The sequence below is a fragment of the Lissotriton vulgaris genome, unplaced genomic scaffold (assembly GCF_964263255.1).
Source record: "Lissotriton vulgaris unplaced genomic scaffold, aLisVul1.2 SCAFFOLD_1286, whole genome shotgun sequence".
Taxonomy (NCBI): domain Eukaryota; kingdom Metazoa; phylum Chordata; class Amphibia; order Caudata; family Salamandridae; genus Lissotriton; species Lissotriton vulgaris.
The window spans coordinates 254,935-278,970 of NW_028242708.1; positions in this window are offsets into that span (position 1 = coordinate 254,935).

Genomic DNA, 24,036 nt, shown 5'->3' on the forward strand with positions numbered 1-24,036 from the left:
AATATTGCATATGGTGAAAGTAAAAGAAATTGCAGTGTTTCCAGGTGAGTTGGGTGCGTTGTGTTTGGGGTGGTGAAGTGAAGAAGATGCGAGGAAGTGCCTTTAGTTAAGAGTGAAAAGAGGGTGATGAAGAGGAAATAGATGGGGAGTAAGATATGCAGATGAAGGAGCTGTGGTGGAAAAAGGGAATACACCTCCAACACACAGTGAACAGAACAGAAGAGACTCACTCTGACGACCACTACCCCTTCCACAGTCCTCAGTAATGTTTAATTCAATCTCACAATTTCAGGATTGAAATATTTCCAATATTAATTATAGAGAACAAAATAATTGCTATTACTAATTTATCTTAAATCAACCAGAAGTCTTGGCTGGTTTTAGGTGTGTGTCAGTCATGTGACGTCCCATACACTTCCCTTGGGTCTCTTTTGTCCTCCTTCCACGTCCCATTCCATTGCTCTCTAGCATTCATCCTCACAATGTCCCTATATGGTCCCAATCCTGTTTGTCATTATTCCAATACACCAGATAAGTTTCCGCTCTCAGACCTATCATATGTAAGAACAGAAGTGAAGGTTGGCAACTCTATTGTTTTTTGTAAACTTATACAAGACTCAGCACTGTGCATGCTGTGCGCACTTCTCTAAAGTGGAAAAGACACAGGCTTTATTTTTCCAGTGCAGGCGGGGGTGGGGTGTAAAGGTTCACTGATTTTGTAAGGCATCTCCTATCTTAAACTATCATGAGTGCACAGCAGCAGCAGCCTAAAGGAGGGGGCAGAAGGTGGGGCGTATGCTTTCTGGGTGTGAACTAAAACACTGCCTCAATATGCCAGACCGGCCCTGTGTAGCGCTGAATAAGGACATTTCTGGTATATGGAGTGAAAACCACCATGAGTCACCGCATTTACCTCAGCTGCTTGTCATATCAGCTTCCTCCCAGCGAATACAAGAGTTTAAATAAAATTCTTTATTGGTTTTACATCTTGAAAGCATGAAAACAATCAAGGTGCAGCCATACAGTGGGACCGCCTCTGTTGAGGTGATTCGTAGTGGAGTCACAATGCCAAATCCGACGAATAGTCATAAGTAAAAGCGAATACAAGAGTTAAAGGCTTGTGAAACAATCTGAGCATAGACCGTTCATTGTGGCCCTATAAAGTGTTCCACTCTCCAGAAACCCAAGACATTGCTTTATCTCTCTCAAACGAAAACGTGGCATGCACCTGGTCAAATTTCAATGCCTGTACTTCACTGCGCAGAATCAATCGATGATAAAAAGTGCCTCTACAGCACTGAGATTGATTCTTATAAGGACTATATACAGCCTCAGGTGAATACGATGATAACCTAATAGGATATGGAACAAGGCATATTTTTGGGCTGCCTATCGGTGTGACGCTGAAAGCTCGCAACCAAAACTGTGCATGTTTAAATTGTGCAAAGAATGTTGGTTCACCCTAAGAATCGAACCATCTTGATTTGGACACCTTTTATGGGGCTAAATGAAAACAATGTGTAAAGATGGCAAAAAGCAGTATTTGTTACAGTAACAAAACTCTTCCTTAAGACATTAGTCTAAAATATTCACCCCAGTTTGCTTACTCTCAAAAAACCAATAGTATTCTTTCTATTGCGCTCGTATGTTTCCTCTTTTCTTTGGAAAAACTACAAACTCAATATTCTCCTGGAAGCCAAGCAGTCACAGGTGATCCATTAGAATACCGATGAGAAGCAACGTAGTAGACGTACACATCAGTACAACAAAGTAGGGGTGGGCGCAAATTCCGTTCCGCGCTCGGAACACAAAAATGTCAAAACTTCTGCAATCCGTGGTGGAACGGAAGCATCTTCTTTGATAATATGAATGACAAGATTCTTTCTGGCACAGTGCTCCTGTCACAAAAATTAAAGCTCAACAGGAAGCACTTACACATATAAATAAAGCAGGTGCCCGAATTTAAGCTCAAATTCTGTAACTCATTAATCAGCCCAAAAACATCGTGAGCTTTGTCGAGGCTGGGCAGGTGTGCTTTCTCCCCATATCTACCCTCGAAAATTAGCTGAGATGCTTGATGGAGGCCTTTGCATCCTTGACTTTCACGAGCGCATTCCCCGTGCAGTTCCTGTGACTGGGAGTTTCTTTATCCTCATCTGCTGCTCTGATCAGTCTCTGACATTTATAAACACAAGAGAGGCATGTGAACTCGCAAAGAAACCCGCCCGTTTGGCCCCGCCACACACACTAGTAGTGTGCACCATTTTCCTGCCCTTTACCCACTTTACTCAAGGGAGCCCGGCGCCCTTCGACGCGTTGGCAAAGTTACACACACACATGGTCACTGGAGACAACTCTTCTGGCCCTTTACGCAGCTATAGTTTAGGAAAAGCACTATACATTTACCGAGGTAGCACTTACTGATTAGCCAGTAGAAAGTACTCCAGTTGAGTAGAGGTATCGCACAAAACTGTGGCGTCTTCTTGGATAAATATGAAGGGCAGGATTCATTATGGCACGATGCTGCTGTCACAAAAATTAATGGTCAACAGGAATCACTTACAGTTAAGATATAAGAAAGCAGGTGCCCGAGTTTAAGCTCCAATTCAGTAACTCTGGCACAGTGCTCCTGTCACAAAAATTAAAGCTCAAAAGGAAGCACTTACAGATATAAATAAAGCAGGTGCCCGAATTTAAGCTCAAATTCAGTAACTCATTAATCAGGCCAAAAAAATGATGAGCTTTGTCGAGGCTGGGCATGTATTTTTTCTCTTCATATCTATCCTCAAAAATTAGCAGGGGTGCTTGATGGAGGCCTTTGCAACCTTGAATTTCACGAGCACAATCCCGTGCAGTTCCTGTGACCAGGATCTTCTTTCTCCTCATCTGCAGCTCTGATCGGTCTCTGACCTTTTATAAACACAAGAGAGGCATGTTAACTCGAAAAAAAGCCCTGCCCCCGAAATCTCTGCGAGCACGCGAAATTCCACGTGTTCGCGGAGATTTTTTGCCGTTTCGCCACATTTTGCGAAAGGCAAATACCGCCCACCAAAGCTTGTATCACGTAGTGATGTGTGACAGTGCAACTTTCCATTCAAGGTTAAAAGCTTTCCAAGTACCTTTTTAGTGGGCTGATTGCGGGCAATTGTGAAAATATTTATTAATTGCAGCACTGTAATGCACCGCAATTAACATCAATTTTTTCACTATGGCCCGCAATCATCCCACAGCCGTGCTCCTTTCAGAGAAGAAAGGCATCACAAGTCGTGCTTTTGGCTGCATTTCTTCTCTTAAAGGAGCACAGCTGCGGGCTGATTGTGGGCCATTGTGAAAATATTCATGTTAATTGCAGCTCATTACGGCGCTACAATTTACAAATATTTTCACAATCGCCCACCAACAGCCCCCAGCCGCACTTCATGAAGGAGGAAATACAACAAGTGCAGGAGCCACCACAACCAGGAAATTATCATTTTTCGCACCGCTTACGTTATAAAAACGGTGGCACGAATGATCTACTGGGATGTGCTGTGGGTGCGCGCTCCACATGAAGCACTGCGCGCTCGGAGGAACAGACACTGCTTATAACCATTTCTATAGTGCTGTTACACACCAGTCGGTGTAGCCAGGCACTTTACAAATGATTTTATTATTATTATTATATGCACTATGTGCACAGGCTCTATATGCCCACTACTGGACATATCCCATCAAATTTCAACCGCATGTGTTGGTGGAGGGAGACCTGGTACATCGCACCCCCCTGTCCACGGCACTATATCACCCTTACAGAAGGACAGATGTTACCACGACTGATTGTGTGCGATGGGTATAGGACGGCCTAAGACGTCAGGCATTGCTCCCATTCCTTTACGCTCGCTCCATTTTGATAATCAATAACCCACTGATACCGGCACTGGTGGACTCCAACACTAAAAACAAGCATTTGCAATGCAATAGGTCTTGCATTTGCGAGAGTTTAAGGTACTGGCATTATAAACGACAATGCCTTTAATTTATGTTTTAAAAACCAACACATAAATAAAAAAGTATTGTCATTTACAATTCCTATAGCTCAAACTCTTGCAAACGATTGACCTATTGCATGCTAAATGCTTGTCTCCCTAGGCGGCGGTGCTTCTTGTGAAGATTACTATTTTGTCTCGGCTGTGAGTTATTGCCATACCGCCTTCTTTTCTTAGGTCAAGCCTAGGCAGCGCAGCTGCCAGGTGATCTGCTGTATGTACCTTTTGGGGGCTGACTCATCCCACTGGTTCGGATTGGTTTATGTCTGTGTCATTCCAAAATCATAGCCTACAATTGGTTAATGGTTGGCACATGTCCAACCTTTTCTTGCAAGTTCAATCAATCAATCAATCAATCAGTAATATGTTAAGCGCACTACATACCCGCGAGGGTCTCAAGGCACTGGGAGGGCCACTACTGATCGAACAGGCAGTGCCCTCCCGAAGGTCAGCAGGTCTTGGGTCTGACGTAGGCTCAGTGGGAGGGTATTCCATGTCTTGGCGGCGAGGTGGGAGAAGGATCTCCAGCCGGTGGTTGCTCTTCGGACGCGCGGGACAGTGGCGAGTGAGAGGTCGGCAGAGCGTAGCTGGCGGTTGGGGGTATAGAAGAAAAGTCGTCTGTTGAGGTAGGCTGGACCGGTTTTGTGGAGTGCCCTGTGTGCGTGGATGAGGAGCTTGAAGGATATCCTCCTCGTGATGGGGAGCCAGTGCAGGTCTCTCAGGTGGGGGGTGATGTGGCCGTGGCATGGTACGTCGAGGATCAGTCGTGCCAAGGCATTTTGAATGCGTTGTAGTTGTTTGATGAGCTTGGTGGGGGCTCCTGCGAAGAGGGTGTGTCCGTAGTCGAGTCTGCTGCTGAAGAGAGCCTGGGTGATTGTCTTTCTTGTATCTGTCGGGATCCATCTGTAGATATTGTGGAGCTCGCAGAGGGTGTTGAAGCAGGAGAAGGAGATGGCATTGACTTGCTTGATCATTGAGAGCGTTAAGTCGAGGATGATTCCCAAGTTGCGTGCATTGTTGGTGGGTGTCGGGCTGCCCCCAGTGCCGTCGGCCACCAGGAGTCATCCCAGGCTGGAGGTTGAAGCCGAGGATGAGGACCTCCGTTTTGCCTGAGTTCAGCTTCAGGCGGCTGATCTTCATCCAGTCGGCGACGGCCTTCATTCCTTCGTGGAGGTTGGCTTTGGTGGTGATGGGGTCCTTGGTGAGGGAGAGGATCAGCTGAGTGTCGATGGTGTAGGAGATCATGTTGAGGTCGTGCTGTCGGGTGACGTCTGCGAGCTGGGCCATGTTAACGTTGAACAGTGTCGGGCTGAGGGAGAATCCATGGGGTACGCCGCAGATAATCTCAGAGGCTGCGGATCAGAATTGAGGAGGCAGACGCTCTGGGTTCTGCTGGAGAGGAAGGAGGTGGTCTATTCCAGAGTCTTGTCTTGGATCCCTGCGGCGTGGAGGCGTGCGGTGGCAGACGGTGTCGAAGACAGGGGAGAGGTCTAAGAGGATGAGTGCTGCAGTCTCACGTTTGTCCAGCATGGTCCTGATGTCGTCGGTGGTGGCGATGAGGGTGGTCTCAGTGCTGTGGTTGCTGTGGAACCCTGACTGGGAAGGGTCCAGGATTCTGTTTTCTTCGAGGTATCGAGTTAGCTGTCTGTTGACGATCTTCTCGATGACCTTGGCCAGGAATGGGAGCAGAGAGATTTGCCGGAAGTTCTTGAGGTCTGTTGGGTCTGCCTTGGGTTTTTTGAGTAGGGCGTTGATCTTGGCATGTTTCCAGCTCTCTGGGAAGGTCACGGTCTTGAGGGAGAGGTTTATGACATTGCGCAGGTGGGGTGTGATGAAGCTGCATGCTTTGTTGAAGACGTGGTGCGGGAATGGGTCTAACGGAGAGCCGAGTGGATAGTGCTCATGGTCTTGATGGTGTCATCAGTGCTCACGCTGGCCCAGGCTAGCATGGGGTCATGGTCGATGATGTGCTGAGAGTCTGTTGTGTTGCTGTCTGTTGGGGCTGTCTGGGTGATGAAGCTGTCGTGGATGTCTAATATCTTGCGGCGGAAGAAAGTGGCAAGGGAGTCACACAGGGCTTGCAACGGTGGTATGTCGGTGTTGGAGCTGGGGTTAAAGCGTTCCTTCACGATGTTGAAGAGCTCTTTGCTATCGTGTGCAGTGTTGTCGACTCGGTCTTTGAAGGTGGTCCACTTGGCATCCCTGATGAGATGATGGTGGTTGCGGATGGTGTCCTTGTGTGCTGCGTGGCTGTTCGTGTCTGTTGACTGTGCCATTTCTTCTCTAGTTTCTGGCAAGCTCGCTTGGAGGCTATTTATTTATGTATGCGTTTTTATATAGCGCAGACTTTACCCGAAGGTGTCAGAGCGCTTCACAATAGGAATAGAACTGATACAATAGAACATTACAAGTGAACAAATTACAAAAGCAAACGTTACATTACATGAGTCAAAATTGACAATCGTGGGCAAACATAATACAAGAGGTAGCAAACGGTGCATTACAGGAGGAAAAAGTGACATGTGTGCAGGTTACAAAAGAGTACAAAGTACAAGTAGAGGTATAATACTGCAATAAATGGAGGACACTCAAACACAAGAACAAACCTTACGAAGGCAATGGCGGCACTTGTGAAAGTATCGAAAGCAAACAAAATGTAAGAGGTAGCAAACAGTGTGTTACAAGAGAAAAGAGACATGTGTATGTTACAAAAGAGTACCAAACACAGGTAAAAGGGTAATACTGCAATTAATGGCAGTCTCTCAAACCACAACAACACACTGGGAAGGCACTTCCATAGTCATGGAGAATAGAGATTTTCTATACTAAAAGGTCTTCCTTCAGATAATAGAGAGGCCATGAATTAACTTTGGAAGTGTCTTTGAAGGAGGAGAACTTTGAGGTCATTTTTGAAGGCCTGAGAGGAGGTGGTGGTCTGGAGCTGAGGCGGAAGTGAATTCCAGATTCTCACTGCGTTGCCTGAAAAGGATTGGGCCATCGATCTTTCCTTCTTGAACGTGGGAGGTTCAAGCAGTAGATTTTCCGCTTTACGTGATGGTCTAGAGCCTCCAGAGAGTTTCAGTTTATTAGCCAGATAGCGAAGAGAGGAGGAGTGCAAGGCTTTGTGGGTGATGCAGGCAGTCTTGTAGATAGATCTTGCCTCGATGGGAAGCCAGCGGAGGGTGGATAACAGGGGGGTGATGTGGTCGCTTCTTTTGGCCCCATAAATGAAACGAGCTGCTGAATGGAGAACAGACTTAAGGGGGGACAGGTGGGAAGAGACTTGCAGTAGTCCAGTCTGGAGAGGACCAGCGATTGGACCAGGGTTTTAAGGTCTTGCTCCGGGAAGAAGGGACGAATCCCCCAAAGAAGGCGCAGTTGGTATCGAGCAGACTTTGCAATTGAATCAATGTGGGAGATTAGATTGAGTTTTGTGTCGAGTATGACACCAAGGGATTTTGCGCTGTCGACAATTGTTGTATTTCTATCTAGGTCCCTAATTCGATATTCCTGATTCATGCCCTTATGTGGTTATAAGTAATAATATCCTTATAAAGGCATAAGAATCATATCCATATTCAGTAGTAGCCCATGCAGTCCAAAGCACAGCACGGCTACTCCCATCGACTCCTAGAAAGCACAACGCGTTCTTTAAACAAACCAAGCCTCCAGCAGCCCGGGAATTCCCCCCCTGCTTTTGATTTGATTTGAACAAGAACTGGAGTCCAGAAAGAACTGTTAGTTCTTAGTGACGTCTTATGTCCAACCTTACGTCAAACCCGGCACCTTTCAGGTATAAATATACCAACAGTTGCTTTAAGCAAACACACGGTGGTTTGGAGCAGAGCGGCTATCTACTTGCCCGAGAGCCCAGCTGATGCGAGAGCCCACGGAAGCCGCCCCTCCCCTTTGACGCGCTGGAGAAGCTGCTTTTTATCACGCCGAGAAAATCCAGCTCCGGTGTTCCCGAGTCACCCTCGCGGGTTGCTGGGAGATCGAGTCCTGAAGAAAGAGATACCAGACCTCCCACATTCTATTACCAAGGTACGGGGCTGACTAAACCCTTAAGAGAATTCTTGATTCAGATTCTTGGCAAAACAATCTTAACCAACTTAACTTAAACTGCTACTTACTTACTCCTTCCCAAGTATTAGGCTTAGGTCAGGTACACCGGGGTAGGCGTAGTTAGAAGCACCAGTTGAGTACGCTAGTCAATAATTTTATGTATGTATGTATTTTATCCATTTTAAAGTATCATATGGCTAAGAAACCATATCAATGCTTTTACAGTATTATTTCATAATACTACTTTTACTGTACGCACTTAACTTTATGATAAGTATTGCAATTGTGGCAATTCATTTCTCTTGCATGAGAAAGAAGACTGCTCAATAAATACCACCTTTTATTGAAAACGCCCGTCTCTCTATTTCTCTGCACTCTGGTGAAACTAAGTATGCATGGTTGACTGAGTGAAATAGCTGCCTATTGTTTTCACACGACTCAAGGTATACACTCTTTTCTGAGGGAGCAAAGGTGTCATGTTTGTATGGTTGTCAGAAGCTAATCCCTTCTTGTCTAAATCCAGAGAGTTAACTCTTTCCTGAACATTCGAGAAAGTTTCTAGTGACCTCTGAACTACCTGGCAAAACTAATTAAGTCTAATATAGTCAGTAGATACCTAGTCGACCTCAGTCCTAAGTCTACACTGCTGTTTATATTATTCCAATGCGCAGAGCCTATTGGGAATATAGGAACTACACTACACAATGATGGGTTTATTGTTCAGTAAATTCATCTGGTCCATCCATGATTGAACCGGGGGAGGAGAAAGTGAGGAGGAGAGTGTGAGAAGTTGGCCTGGTATATAATGCTCACTAATTCTTAGTGATCACTTTGTACCATGCCAAGCAACCCTTATGATGATTGGTTGTAATTCAACCTTGTAGACCAGTTATCCTAGTGGTAACGTGGACAAAGCAGTCTTAGGCTAAACTCTGAAAGGCATGTGAAGCCAGCTGTATTACCATACACAACCCCCTTGAATACCAAATGAAAGGACACCACACAGATATATATTGAAAATATATATTGATTTATTAACTATAAAATCCCCTGGACTCTTTATGAGCACAGAAGCACAAGCGTTAAATCACAAGACAGTTTAAAATACACAAAAGTTGCACAATATGGATGAGCCCTAGGGGCCACCTAAACCATATACTAAGAAAGTGGTATAAGAGATACCAATCGGAATGGGAACAGGCCTAGGGCCTTGGGAATCGCTGGAGCTATTCGAGACTAGCAGTGACTAGTGAAGTAGTGTGGCTCACTGGTTAGAGGCGGCAGACCCGAGAGCAGAGGACGGCCCGGGACCAGGGTTCGATTCCCGGCGCGGCAGGTTTCTGGACCAGGGTCAGCGGACTCGATAATTCTCTCGCCTCGGTGCCCACTCTGATCAGCGATCACACTCGGCAACTCTGGGCATTAGCTTGCCTCATCTTCACTAACGGCCCCACCAGACCGCCGGGGATGCCTGGTCTCACCCTGGAGATACCCATTAAGGGACCATCTCTCAGGGAAGCCAGGAAGGGTTTCGCAGCGGTCGAAGCGCCTTGGGACCCTCCGGGTAAGTAGTGCGCTATATAAATGCCTATACATACATACATACATACTAAGTCGGGAAAGGCCCGCGGGACTCGGGTGCAGTGTTCAAAGTGCACGCACTTTCCAATGTAAAGTCTATGGTGCGTAAAAAGTACAAAGTTAGTTAGTTCGGAACCTTCCGAGTGACCTAGAAAGCTGAAACTTGAGACACAGGCCCTAGAGATGTGTACCAGTGTAGGAACACCGGCGGAGCTGAGTTACCTCACCCACAGGAAGCGGGTGCACAGGGTCGAAGTAGTGTCGGGTTTCGTCACGCTGGTCGATGGTGCTTGGAGCTGAAGATGCTGCAGGCGGCTTGATGTGAAGAGTTCCGGTGGATCCAAGGGTGGATCTGAAGATGTGAAGACCTGAAAGCAGAGGGGACAATGTTCAAAGTCACTAGCCAGTGACTACCGTGGAACCAGATTGGAACCAGGCGATGTCGGGTGCAAACAGGCGTTGTTGTGTAGCTTCTCTCTGCAGCCACGTGGACACCGGGGGTCGAGGACGTTCAGGAGTCGGTCACAAGCTGTTCCATGCAGGCTTCTCACTGTTGGCGGTGTCGGCAACTTGATCGGAGCAAACAGGCCTTGGCTAATGCAAGCCACGCAGGAATTGAAAGATGCTTAACACTCGGACCAGCAAGGTCAGAGCGAGTGCTCCTTTTCACAGGAGCTTGGGTGAGTCTGGAGCAACCAGACCCGCTGTGTAGTTCGTCGGTTTTGTTGCCAAGATGGCCGCTGACCACGTGGCTAGTGGCCGGGATGGCGCGTCAAGTGGCACAATGCAAAAGGGCCCCACGCAGAACGTGGAGAAGCTGGGGGGCTGATCTTCGGTGCAAGGGCTGCTCGGTGGTGGGGGTTCTCAGTCCCCAAAGCACAACATCGAGGATGCCTCAGATGCTGCGCAGTCAGCTTTTCGAGTGTCTTCCAAGAGGTCCGGTCCCACGTCACTCGGTGCCTCCACGGGTCCCTTCTTTGCACGGACTGTGGATCGGGCTTTGAGAGGTCTGGGAGTCTGGTTCTTATTGGGCTCTGGGCTCGGGCTCCGGTGGGAGGCGGCGGCAAAGCAGACTTCGAGTTGCTGGTTGGTGCCTGTATTCACAGGGTGGCAACTCCTAGGCCACAAGGGAGATTCTCTTCAGTCTTCTGTGCAGCAGAATGTCGAAGTCCAGTCTTCTTCTTGTTTAAAGTTGATTCAGGATGATCTGCTGTGCAATGGCACTGCTCCCACTCTTATTCCAAATCTGAGGGGTGGATCACCTACTAGGTCCCTCCTCTGGGAGGAACCAGGAAGGGGGGCGGTTACACCCCCTTTCCTTTGTCCAGCTCCTCGCCAGGCCTGGGTCTGGAAAGTCCCAGGACCGGTTTGGACTGGCTTATGCACGGGGACACCTTGTGTGCCCCGGGCATGTCTCAATCTATTCAGCCCTGTCCTACCCAATACACAAAACCCTGTCTGGGGTGGTGCTCGCACCTCCCAAGGCAGGAAACCCTTTGTCCAAGCCTCCCTCGCTGGAAGGACTCCTAGCAGCAGGAGGTCAGACTCGTGTCTGTGGTGGCAGCATCCATTTTGTGATGCTGAGGCTCTGGTTAACTTTAACCGGGGTTAAGGCTACACACATGTCGTGTCCCTCTAGAAGGGTGAAATGCTATCCCCGTCTACAGAACTGTCGAGGGGATAGTATTCCAATTCGTATGACACCTTACTCGACATGTTTTGATAAAGCCAAACCAAAGATAGCATATAACCGCGAGGATTATACTGCACTTAAGAGTATATGGCATGGCAATATCCCGGAACAGCTTAGGGAGTGGTTCCCGACAGCTGCAGACCGGCTCAGCTCATGCTAGAGCACCATCTCACATATTTCCAAGCACTCTGCCTCCAGGGTTGAAGAGGCCTTCCATAGGAGTGGCTGATAGGAACATATGTGTCCAGTTTAAGGGTAGATATAGGGATACTATACCTAAGTAAGAGGTGATTACACCAACTTACCCCAGCTGAGTGATCAGCCAGTTGTGTCAAATATGGAGGCCAGGCCAGGGGTGGCATAATACATGCTGCAGCCCCTGGTAGGCCTTGGAAACACCTATGCCCTGGGTACCTATGGTACACTGTTACAGGGGCCTATAAGGTGAACCAATTCCAATTGTGTTATGCACCTAAGGCACATGGAGTCCATTTTAAGGAGAGAGCAATTAGCCTGGGGCCCTGAATGGCAGGATCCCAGGCCAACTAAGTCAAAAACCAGCTAAACACCAGGCAAAACGTTTGGGGGTAACCATAGTCAGATATCCACCTTCCTACAGAGAGGAGGAGGAATTCCGTTTTGGAGGGCTTCAGAATCATTTGCTGTGTTGACATCCAGTTTTGAATCGAGTCCAGAGTAGAGCTTAGGACGGAGAGATCGTGAGTGGAGGTAACCTTGAGGTAAATTTGAGTGTCGTCTGCGTAGAGATGATAGTGGACCCCAGATTTACTTAGGAGATTTCCCAGTTGTTCCAAATAGAGATTGAACAGTGTGGGTGCAAGTATAGAGCCTTGAGGAACACCTTGACCACCCGCCAAAGGCGATGAAAGACTGTCCGCTATTTTGATCATTTGGGATCTATCAGAGAGGAAGGAAGCAAACCATTTAAGTACAGTGCCCTCCAAGCCCATTCTCTGTTGAAGAGTGTTAAGGAGGGTGTTGTGATTGACAGTGTCAAAGGCTGCAGAAAGGTCAAGGAGAATTAGAAGATAGGACCACCGCAAATCGAGTATCCGCATTGCGTCATCAATCACTTGCAGCAGGGCTGTTTCAGTGCTGCAGTTTTGGATGAAGCCGGACTGAAAATTGTCAAGAAGATCATTGTCCTTGATATGACGAGAGAGCTGTTTCGCAACACATCTTTCTGTGATCTTCGCAAGAAAGGGTAGGTTAGTGATGGGCGGAAGTTGTTGAGGTAATTCGCATAAGCAGTGGGTTTTTTAAGCAAAGGGGTGACCTGCCCAGTTTTGAAGGGAAGAGGAAGGGATCCTTGACAGAGGGACAGGTTGACCAGAGCGGTCCAATAGGGAAGAGAAAGGGTATAGAAGTCAATGGCAATGGCACTGGGGATGGGGTCAAGAGAATGGTTGGAGGGCTTTGTTTCTAGGATCCACTTGAGGAGGACAACTTCAGAGATGGGGTCGAAGTTTTGCCAAATGGTTAGTGATTTGCGCTCCTCTGGAGGGGTAGGATGAGCGACCTGATCCACAAGTGATTTCACTTTTTCATCAAAGAATACAGTGAAATCCGCAGCTTTCTTTGTAGATTCCTCCAACTTGGAGTTTGGGAAGAGCAGTTAGTATTCTTGATGAGATCAAAACGTTTTTGGGTCTATTTTTGGCTGAGTCAAGGAGGGATCTGAAGTCCGACGCTTTCCCAAGGAAGTTGTGGTTGTGGTACTTGGATCTTGCTGAGCGAAGCGTGGCCAAATTATCGGTGGAGGGCGCTTGTCTCCATTGTTTCTCCAGGAGTCTTAGGTGCTTCCTTTCTTCATAGAGGGATTTGTTGAACCAAGGTGCTGAGGGAATGGGCCTTTTCTTTTTGCTTTGGAGAGGAGCGACGTTATTGATTTCGACTGCAAGGACTGAGAGGCATTGGGAGGTGAGGATGTCAACATCTAGGTTTGGGTCTAGCCTTGGAAGTGACAGCAAAGCTGATTCACAGAGGGAACCAACGTCAATATTTTTAGTGTCACGGAACCAGGAGGTAGCCCTCTTAGGTTGGCCAAGAGTTATAGAGTGTGATAGGTGAAGAGAGAATGGGATGAGGAGGTGGTCAGACCAGTCTACATGAATAGGGGTAGCGATAGAAAGCATGCTTGCTTTAGAAATACCAAGGGCCATTATTGAGCCCTTAGAGTGTGTTGATTCTGTGCTGTGTTGGATAAGATCGTCTGTAGAGAGGAAGGTGGCCAGCAAATTCGCGGAAGAGACTTGCGGAGAGCCCTAGTGGTGATTGAAGTCACCCACGAAGGTCTGATTGTCACTTTGCGAGTATTGGTGGCTGATGAAGTCTGTGAGTTCCTCCATAATCAAAGGGCCGCTGACAGGTGGGCGGTAAATGACATGGAATCTGAGGGGTGAGCGGTGTTGTAGTTGAAGCTCAAGAGATAGACATTCAAAAGTGTGGAAGGCGCTGATGGGAGAAGACTTAAGTTGAAGGAAGTTTCTAAAGATGACTGCAACACCTCCCCCAATGTTGTCAGTTCTGTCATTCCTAAAAATAGAATAGCCTGTGGGTAATAGGAGATCAAACATAGAGTGAGAGGTATCATTGAACCAGGTCTCTGTTAGGAAGAACATGTCAATATTGTGATGGGTGATGACATCAGAGATTTTGAGTTTGTGTTTTATTGCAGATCTGCAGTTGTGGAGCAAACATCGCAGCTCTGTCGAGACTGTTTTGGTGACGGGGCACATGGGCTAAGAAGGGGGATAGGGATGTTGTTCTTATACGGGGTGCACGGGAGGGTTTAGGTGGATGCTTGGTTCTGACAGAGGAGATGGTCGGAATAGTGTAGATAGTTGGGTTACTCAGGGATGCAAGTTGAGGAAGGGTGGCGTTCAAGGGCTTGTGTGAGTGAACGATGTTTGCAGACGACAGGTTATGCTTGGCTATTGTGGGGTGAGGGGGTGAGGTGCATCTCAAGGACCGATGAGAGTTTTCCAAAGGAGTTGAGGTGAATTGGAAAGTATGTATGTATGTATAGGCATTTATATAGCGCACTACTTACCCGTAGGGTCCCTTGGCGTCCCAAGTGGAAATCTTGGAGCTTAAAACTGAAATGGAAGCTACAAGCTGGGAGATGGAGGAGATAAGAGAGCCAAGCTTATTTTCAAGAGAGAGTAGGGCCGAGCACGGAAGTTTGGGTGTCTCGATGGCAAAAGGAGGGGGTGAAATTGGTTGCGGAAGGCAGGAAGAGATGGGGGACAGGAGGAGAGTTGGGGTATAGGGTTCAAAGGTGGGGAAAGGTGGAGGTTGAGAGCGGGGGTTGGGGTATCAGAGGTCAAGGGAGAGTTGTCTTTGTTGGCGTTGCACGAAGGAAATTAATTAAGGACATATTTAGGGGGAGATGGGTGTGGATCAAGGCGGTGGGATAGAAGGAGAGGGAGACGGGAGGACTGTGAGGTGTCATAGGAGTGTAGGAGGTTTGGGGGGAAAAGAGGGGAGGTGGTTGGAGAGGTCCTGTTGGCTAGGAGAGCTGGCTGGGAGGGAATGGGCATCTGGCTGAGTGAGGGGGTTGGGAGAGGGGGAAGTTGAAGAAAGGAAATGGTTCTGCTGGGCCCGATGGGTGGAGAGGGAAAGGGTTACCAAGGGGGGAGAGGGGGTAGCACAGCATTGCTGGCAGAGTGGGGGGAAGGAGAGAGATGCAGTAGGAATGTGGAGAAATCAGTGTAAGAAGCGAGGGGAGGAGGGGGTAGAGAAGAGGGGGAGAGGGAGGAATAAGGGGAGCATAAGGAAAGTTAGCTTGGGAGGAGGTTGGAGGAGGGGTAGACTAAAAAAGGGAGTAGCAGGTAGGAATAGGGGGGAGAAGATGAGATTGGAGTACCGGGACGGTGCATATTGGACGAGGAGCGTATTAGCTAGTGGTACGGATGACGTGATGAAGGGGGGCATACTGTGAAGTGTGAGGAAAGGGAGAGGAGGGCACAAGGGAGGGGGATGGAAGAGGGCCGACATGAGCCCCCTGAGGGTGTAGCCTATTGGAGTGTGGAGGGTCAGGGGAGGAGAAAGGGAGTAATGGGTGGAGCTAGATGGAGAGTCAGGGGAAAACACAGTCGCAGAGGAGGGGAGTAGGGAGGGGAAGAGGTGGTCAAAGAGAGAGAGACAGGTGTCTTTGCCGAGTTCTGGGGTGAACCAGCTGGCCCTCTTGTTGGTGTCTCTGTGGGGGGGGTTTCTTCAGCAGGGCGAGGGTGTTGGCGCAGTCCTCAATCCAGCGCCTGAGGCTGTGGGCAGCATCGTCGGTGTTGGATTGTACAGTGAGTGGGCTGAGAGTAAGGTTTGCATGTAGTTGGTCTTCGGTAATATTGCTCCAGCAGCGGTGGGGGATCTGTTGGATGCGGTGGTGAGTGGTGGGTTTCTGTAAGGTGAAATGGATACAGTGGTGATCGGTCCAGAGGAGTTTGGTGTTGTGGTTGAAGGAGACGTGCAGGCTAGAGGAGAAGACGGGGTCGAACGTGTGGCCGGCGTAGTGGGTGGGCATTGTGACGAGTTGTCTCAGCCCGAGGTTGGTGAGGTTATCGATCAGGGTTGTGGAGTTGCTGTCTTTGTTGTTCTCAAGCATAAGTTCAGGTCTCCGAGGAGGATGTAGTCTGAGGAGGTCAGGGTGTGCGTGCTAATAAAGTCGGCGATGGAGTCGCTGAACTGGGGGCGGAGTCGTGGGGGTCGATAGATGAGGGGGCCTCTGAAGGTGGAGTAGGGGTCTGTGTGGTTCTGGAAATGCATGTGTTTGGTGGTGCTGAGAGTGTCATCGGTGCTGGTCGAGACGTTGATGGTAGGGTCAAGGGTCGTTCTCCTCACCGGGCAGCGGCTGCATATAGGGCGAGGTGGGAGGAAGGAGAAGCTGGGAGGCAGGAGGCGGGAGCAGTCAGGGGGCGGGCTGCAGGGGGCGCAGCAGCAGGAGCGGTGAGGGGCGACTAAAGGAACGGAAGGCAAAGGGCACAAAATAGAGGGGCAACGAGTGGAACAGGAGGCAAAAGGGCATGGAAATGCAGGGGCAACAAATGGAACAGAAGGCAAAAATGGGCAGAGGGTTACAGGGGCAGCTTAAGGAACAAAAGGCAAAGACGGGCAGAGAGACACAGAGACAGCGAGGGGTACAGAAGGTATAACCGGGCAGAGAGACACTGGGATATCGAGGCGAACAGAAGGAAAAAATGGCACAGATCAAGTACCGGCAGCAGGGGAAGAAAGAGAACAGCAGTCACAGGCACACAAAAAAATGATAATAAAGGCAATACAGTAAATACAATACAATAAATAGCGGAAAAATAGCAGAGATGAACAAACCTATGACCTACCACTGGCCACCAGGAATGAGGCACAGGTGGTTGCCTGCGGGTTGAGGAAGGCCTCAAACGTACTCAGCAGCGGCAGCTGGGGCAGGGACACACAGGCGGTGCTGTGCGGAGGGGGAGCGGCCTACCTGGCAGGGCCAAGTTAACTCTCATGGAGTATTGCCTCTGGATCGAGCAGCCCTGTGCATGCTGCTTGAATGCTTTTATCCTCTTTCCTTTCTTTCTTCCTTACGAAGAGCTTATATTTTAAAGTGTTTTATTGTTAACCTAGCCATAAATCCCCAAAGCTTTCTTTGCTATTTGGGGATTTGGAACCCCTTTTTGTCTCTTGTTATTTTCTGTGCGCACGTTTTGGGAATTTCACTTCAAGCACATATGAAAACATTCAGTTTACTGCTTTTCTGAACATCATGTTGTGGATATTTACCTTTGATGCTACTTAAAACACTCTCAATGGACATGTCGGAAATCACACAGGTCACCTCCAGACTTATAGCTTTAGGAGACCAAGAGCCACATGCATCAAGCATCTTTGCCCTCGCGAGGGCAAAAAGGACTTTTCTGAAGCATGAAAGGCTTTGTATTTGCAAATTAGGTAATTGCTTTTTTTTAAATTACCTATATGGCGAATGCATTCAGGAAATTGCAATTGGTCATTCCCTAATGCCGATGCGCGTAGCCTAAATGCGAACTGTGCATTTAGAATTCGCTGATTACCTTCAACTTCAAGTTGATGGTAATTTGCACATGCATTGAAAATGCACAAAAATGCATTTTTCAAAGTGATATGTGGCACAGTTGGGGCCCGAGGCACCATCCAGTTCTGTGCCATTGGCGTCCCAGTTCAGTCCATCCCTAATTGGCATACTAATCCCTGAACAGTATTTTTTTAATGGCTTCGGAAACGCTTCTGTTATCTAAAGGTGTAATATCTGACATTAGTTTTTGCGCATTTTAATCCAGAAAATCCTAGCCACTGGCAGTCGGTGGATCACTCCTGAATCTCCAAAGCTCAGTGTGTGTGAATCTACTAATGAAAAAGTTACACGGACGGATTACAGCTCCCTGAGTCAGCAGCAAGGATTGCTGAGCCATAGTGGTGGCCACATCTCCCCTACTGTCAAGATCATTTGCCCTACCAATCCACCCGCCTACCACAATAAGATACATTTTGTGCAAACTGTTCCTTCAAATGTACAGTGGGCCTCATTTATGAAAAGTGACGCATCACTGCGTGAAAACAGCGATGCGTCCCTTTTCATTGCGTCCTACTTGCGACATGCTGGATGCGTCATATTTATAATATGACGCATCATGTCGCAAGGAGTTACAGATACGTCCGAATTTCTGACATATCTGTAGGGTGCAAAAGTGACGCATTGATGGAGTGTGTCACAAAAGTGACGCAACTCCAGCAATGTGGAGTGGTGTGGCTCACTGGTTAGAGGCGGCAGACCCGACAGCAGAGGACGGCCCGGGACCAGGGTTCAATTCCCGACGCAGCAGGATCGTGGACCAGGGTCAGCGGACTCGATAATTCTCATCTCGGTGCCTACTCTAACCAGGGATCACACTCGGCAACTCTGGGCATTAGCTTGCCTCATCTCCACAACGGCCCCCCACATACGCCAGGGATGCCTGATTTCACCTTGGAGATACCCAGTAGGGACCATCTCACAGGGAAAGCCAGGACGGGTTCCCCAGCGGTCTACTGCGCAGAGATACTCCTTCGGGAGTCGATTCTAGCGCATTACAAACCCACAATTAATGTGTCCTTTTACATGGGACAAGCCCCATGTGAAAGGGCCTGCGTCAGTCTTACGCCTGCTGTGAGGCAGGCTCAAGAAATTGACGCATTTGTGTCCTAGAAGTGGCGCAGTGAAATCTCATAGATTTCACTGCATCACTTCTACGACCCTTTCTTGCGTCAATACGACCCCATGCATACATTATACCTGGTGCAGGTATAATGTGGCGCAGGGGTTTACAAAGTGACGCATCTACTTAGATGCGTCACTTTGTAAATATGGCGCAACAAGGTGCATTTTTTACATCACTGGTGCGTCACAATAAGTGACGCACCAGTGGCGTAAAAGTGACGCACAGACTCATAAATGAAGCCCAGTCTTTTTAGCTATTTGTGCGTGCACTCAGGGATGTCTGTGGGGCAGCAACACACATTTCAGGACTTTCTGTGCTGCACATTGTTCCTTTCCATGCCCTGTCCAGCTGGTGTTAGTCTGCTAAGGACATCCACTGACTTCTGCCAACATGTTTTGCACACTTTAACCTCTAACACTTTAAAGGCCGGGCTTAGATCAAATGTTAAGGTAAAATGTTTTTTCCTTACGTGACTGGCAATAAATCTTGAAACTCTGACAGTTGTAAGAGTGTGAAGAGTGCATACTTTATGTTGTCTAACCGAGGTGCAGCAGGGGAGCCCAGTTCGAGCTGTGCATTTGTTTACTGTATTCATTCATTATCTTCATTAGAGCCAGAGGTAGGTCCCTCCTGCCTCTGTCCTCTGCATCCACGTTGGCTGCGTTCATGATAGTCACTCGCTTTGGTACTCTATCAGTTGGGTTAGGTAGGTCTTTGATTTGCCCACCCCACTTCATGTACTCGTCCATTTTCTTTGTATAGGGCTTATCTCTTCGCATCTCAGGGGGATCGTCTCAAAAACATGTGATAATCATTGGCAAAATCGGTTATCGCAATGTTTCCTATCGCGGTCCTTCATGGGAAAATAACTCTGTGTTAACGTTCTATTTCCAACACGGCGATTACATGCAATATGTTCCCGATAACGTGTCAAATGTCCGCGATAAAGTCTCCAGGACGGCGATAAAAATGTAAACCCCAATGCAAATGAAGTTGCAATGGGTTCAACCGCGATAAATAAATCAGCAATAATCTTCACCGGGCCCGCAAGTCACACACGGCAGGTGGGAAAAATCACTATAAAAGTAGAAAAAAACATACAAACAAAAGCAAAACATCAGCGAAGCACAATCGAGGTAGCCGGAGCAAATACAGAGGAAAACCCGAGCCCCACAAGCCCCCCGGAGGACCAGCCTGGGACCTTGAAGTCAGGGAAGGCCAAGGACAAGAAGAAGAGGAAGACGCAGTTCAGTCCGCAGGCAAACAGGATCCTGATAACGGAGGTGGTAGAACACCATCAACAACTGTTAGTCACCTCCACTGCGTCATTGTCAACAAGGTGAATGCAGTTGAAGTGCTTTAGAGTACAATGGAAGAGGTTAAGAGGCGCTGGAAGAATGTGAAGCGCAAAACCCAGCAGAAACTCGCTAACAACCAGAAGGCAGCAATGCAGACTGGAGTTGGGAGTCCAACGCCACAGGAGGAGCTGGACGAGATAGAGGAAATGGTGTCCACCGTCATCAGTGGGGAGACGGTGGCAGGAGTTGGGGGACCGGACACCGCTCAACATGATCTGACACAACAGCACCAGGATGAGTAACAACCAGAGACTGGGGGGACGTTAGAGATGGGCACAATGGCACAAATGCACAACAAAGTATAGCACATCTGCAGACAAACCATGTCCCAGACCCCCAACTCCCAGCAAGAGACCAATGTACCCAAGTCTGCAACATCTCAGCACTGTATAAGCACAGAAGTGAAAGGCAGACCGCATGAAAAGGATAAGGGGCAGCAAAATCAGAACTTCAGGGGTGACTATCCCAAAATGCAGCACAAACACATAACATGCAGAGCACATCACCATGCATCAACATACATGTGAACACAATGTTAAACTACATCTCCCCTTCACATTGCAGAGAGCAAACCAACACCTCTGCAGAGCAGGCAGAACCTCTCTTCTCTGATGATGAAGAGGACCACCAACCCTTCGACACAGACGCCATCCAAGAGTTCATTGACAGCCTCCGCACCCCACCTCCAGGAGCAGGGCAGCCCAGCTGCATCTATGAGACCCCACCACCTGCACAGACCACACAGCAGGCACCACCACGGCTGCCTCCCAGGACCCCCACGAAGAACACCTGGCCTTCCAACACCGTGTATTGGGATGCCAGGAGAAACTGGCTGACCAGGTGTGGGCGGGGTTCGACCGCATGACAGCCAAACTAGATGCCATACGTGGGTATCTAAGTCCCATCAGGGACCACTCTCTGGGGCATATTATCAAGGGGGTTTATCTCCGCTTTTTCGGCTTTAAAAACCAACAAAGCGGAGATAAAATTATCTCCCTATTGTCTAGCTGTCGCTAACACCAGTTAGCGACAGCTAGTAGGAGATAGCGACCATCTTAGGCCCCACTTTGCATGTCAGTGATATTAAGCACTAATGACATGCAAAGTGGGCGTGCCAAGATGTTAGCAACTGGAAACAGTCGCTAACATCGCTATCTCCTATTACCAACTTTTGGAGATATTCGCGCTCCTCATGACATTGCTGCCTCAAGGCCTTGCGATGATATATGCTGCTGCTATGACTACATCCACATCTCCGCCCCCTGAAGTGTCCGTGCCACGCAGCGTGGCAGACATTCCACCTCCAGCCCCTGAGGTATCACTGCCACCCAGTGCTGGAGACAGAGCACCACCCACATGTGAGGCACATGAAACAGCAGAGGATGAAGATGCGGATGAATCTGCCTTCGTGGTAAGCAGGACGCAGTAGCATTCATCTCCGCCATATGGCTGGTTTGTGCTTGGTTCTGCCCTCGTCATCATCACCTTCCACTGTCCCCCGATACACTCTGCAACACTCAACGTGGACCTTTGACATTTTCTGTTTGGTCACCAATGACACTGCATTCAGACTTCGGACTGTGCTCTTTCTCTTCTGATGAACTTGACATTCCCTATATGACTCTGGCTGGCCCTACATGGGCCGTCAATGTAAAGTGGGGTTTGCATCGCCCTGTACTGCTTCAGCAGCAACACTCCACTGAATGAGCATTAAACATTCATATTCACACAGATGTGTCATGTCTATGATCTTTCACGCGTGGAAGTACGGATGATGTAGGGTCAGTGGTTCCCCCTTACGTCCATGTTGCTCATGTTGTGGGACTTGGGTCACAGGGAGATACATTGCCAATTGCGGTCCGGGTGGCGCGACACTAAAACAGAGATACATGCATTAATTACTTCCTTGTTCAGCCCAGGATGGAACCACGCCCAGAGCCCCGGAGTCATTGTTCACACCCTTGCTTTGGACTGGCATACGCCAGGCCTGCCCACTCCTCTTACGCTCACAGGCGTGGCAACAACGCTACATGTCCCAGGTCTTCCCTGTAGTGATCTGCTGATCACAGGTCTAGTTGTCAGCATGTCACAGCCACTCCCTCATGGCTGGTTTACACCCACCCCACACCCATCCGGGACATGCTTCACAGGACATGTGGCCCTGCCAATTAAAAGGGCAGGGCGCATGTGCTGGACACCATTTCCACTCTCTATCTGGGCGTATCCGTGTGGTTATTATTTATGTATGAGGGACTAGAGCCCTACCACATCACATTCCCTAGTGCCGGAGGTGACATGATGGTGTCCGCACCACGAGACTCAATCATAAAGGGTCCACGACTTGTGGGGCACAGACTTGGTGGCACTGGATACACTGCGGCTGGCACAGGCACACCGCTTCAGGATGGTGACTTTCAGTGCACTGAGGTAGGGGCACCTAAAGAGCTAAGAGGGTGTGCAGCCTGCGATGATACCCCATACTGGCGGTCCGGACTGGTAAGGATTTGGTGAGCCTGCTGGACTGCAGTGTAGGCCTGAGCCAGCGGGCAGTGCGGGTCTACTGCCACGTGGCAAGGCCTCTCGGGCAAACAGAGGTAATGGCACCTAAAGGGCTGAGCAGGTGTGCAGCCTGCGATGATGCCTTGTGCACTGATATGATCTCTGCCATTGCGAAATCAACACCCAGACTCAAGTGTGTGACCTGGTGGCCTGTGGTGCGGTGTGCATGATGCTGAGGCTGCCATGGGCACAGGCCCCAGGCTTGAAGCTTGCACCGGCGCGTGATGGGCCCTCTTGGACACCCGCCGGTGTCGGAAGGTGAGCAGTGAGGCCTAGATGCACAAGGGCCTGCAATTATCGCTGGCGGCGGGAGGGGCTGGGGTGCAGCAGCCTGTGTGCGCAGGGGCGGGCAAGCGATGATGGCGTGTACAACTGTATGGACTCTGCCATTCATGACTGTGGACTCTGTTTCAGATAAGGGACCTGGTGGACTGCAGTGTATACCGGCACGTGGTGGGACACACACCGGTGGTAGCAGGTGAGCAGTGAGGCCTGGGTCCTCAGTGTTGGCTCTCTCTCCCTCTCTTTCTCTCTCTCCCTCTTTCACTCTCTGCCTCTCTTTCTCCCTCCCTCTTTCTCTCTCTCTCTCTCTCCCTCTTCCTCTCTTTCTCTCTTTCTCTCTGCCTCTCTCTCTCTATCCCTCTCTGTCTCTCTCTCCCTCTCTTTCTCTCTCCCTCTTTCTCTCTCTCTCTCCCTCTCCCTCTCTTTCTCTCTCTCCCTCTCTTTCTCTCTTCCTCTCTCCCTCTTTCTCTCTCTCCCTCTTTCTCTCTCCCTCTGTCCCTCTCTCTCTCTCTCTCTCTCTCTCTCTCCCTCTCTCTCTCTCTCTCTCTCTCTCTCTCTCTCTCCCTCTCTGTCTCTCTCTCCATTTCTTTCTCTCTCCCTCTCTCCCTCTTTCTCTCTCTCTCTCGCTCCCTGTCTTGTTCAGGTTGTCGTCTGACATTACACCAGGTAAGAGCAGGTGTTAAATTCCTGCTGCTAATGCGCCTTATCAAATGTTTTGTGTTCTTATGGCCGATTTGGCTGGTCGTTCGGGAATGTTAAGAAGTGGTGTTGTTGCGTCTTTTTGCACGGGAACGCCTACTCTGCATGTCATTAGCGATATTTGCTTGTTTTCATCGATGGCGATGCTTTTTACGGTTGCTATTGCAGGAAAATTGGTGCTATCGGATGTTATCACGCTACTTTGGCTGCTAACTTGGCGATAAGCCCTTGATTATATGCCTCCTCATTTATACAAAAAAAGTTACATTTCCACCTTGTAGAGTAAGGGGCAGATTTACAAGCCCCTCGTGCCTCTTTTACGCCGCAGTTGCGTCACTTTTGTGACACAGCAGCGGCGCAAAAGATGCACCATGGTGCGGTTTATTTACAATGTGACACATCTGAGAGATGCGTCACATTGTAAAGCCCTGCGCCAGAAGGAGGCTTTCCGGCGCAGGGGGGCGTTCTGGTGCAGGAACGCCTCCTAAAAGTGGCTGAGTGAAATATTGAGTCACTTTTACGTCCATGCTGCGTCC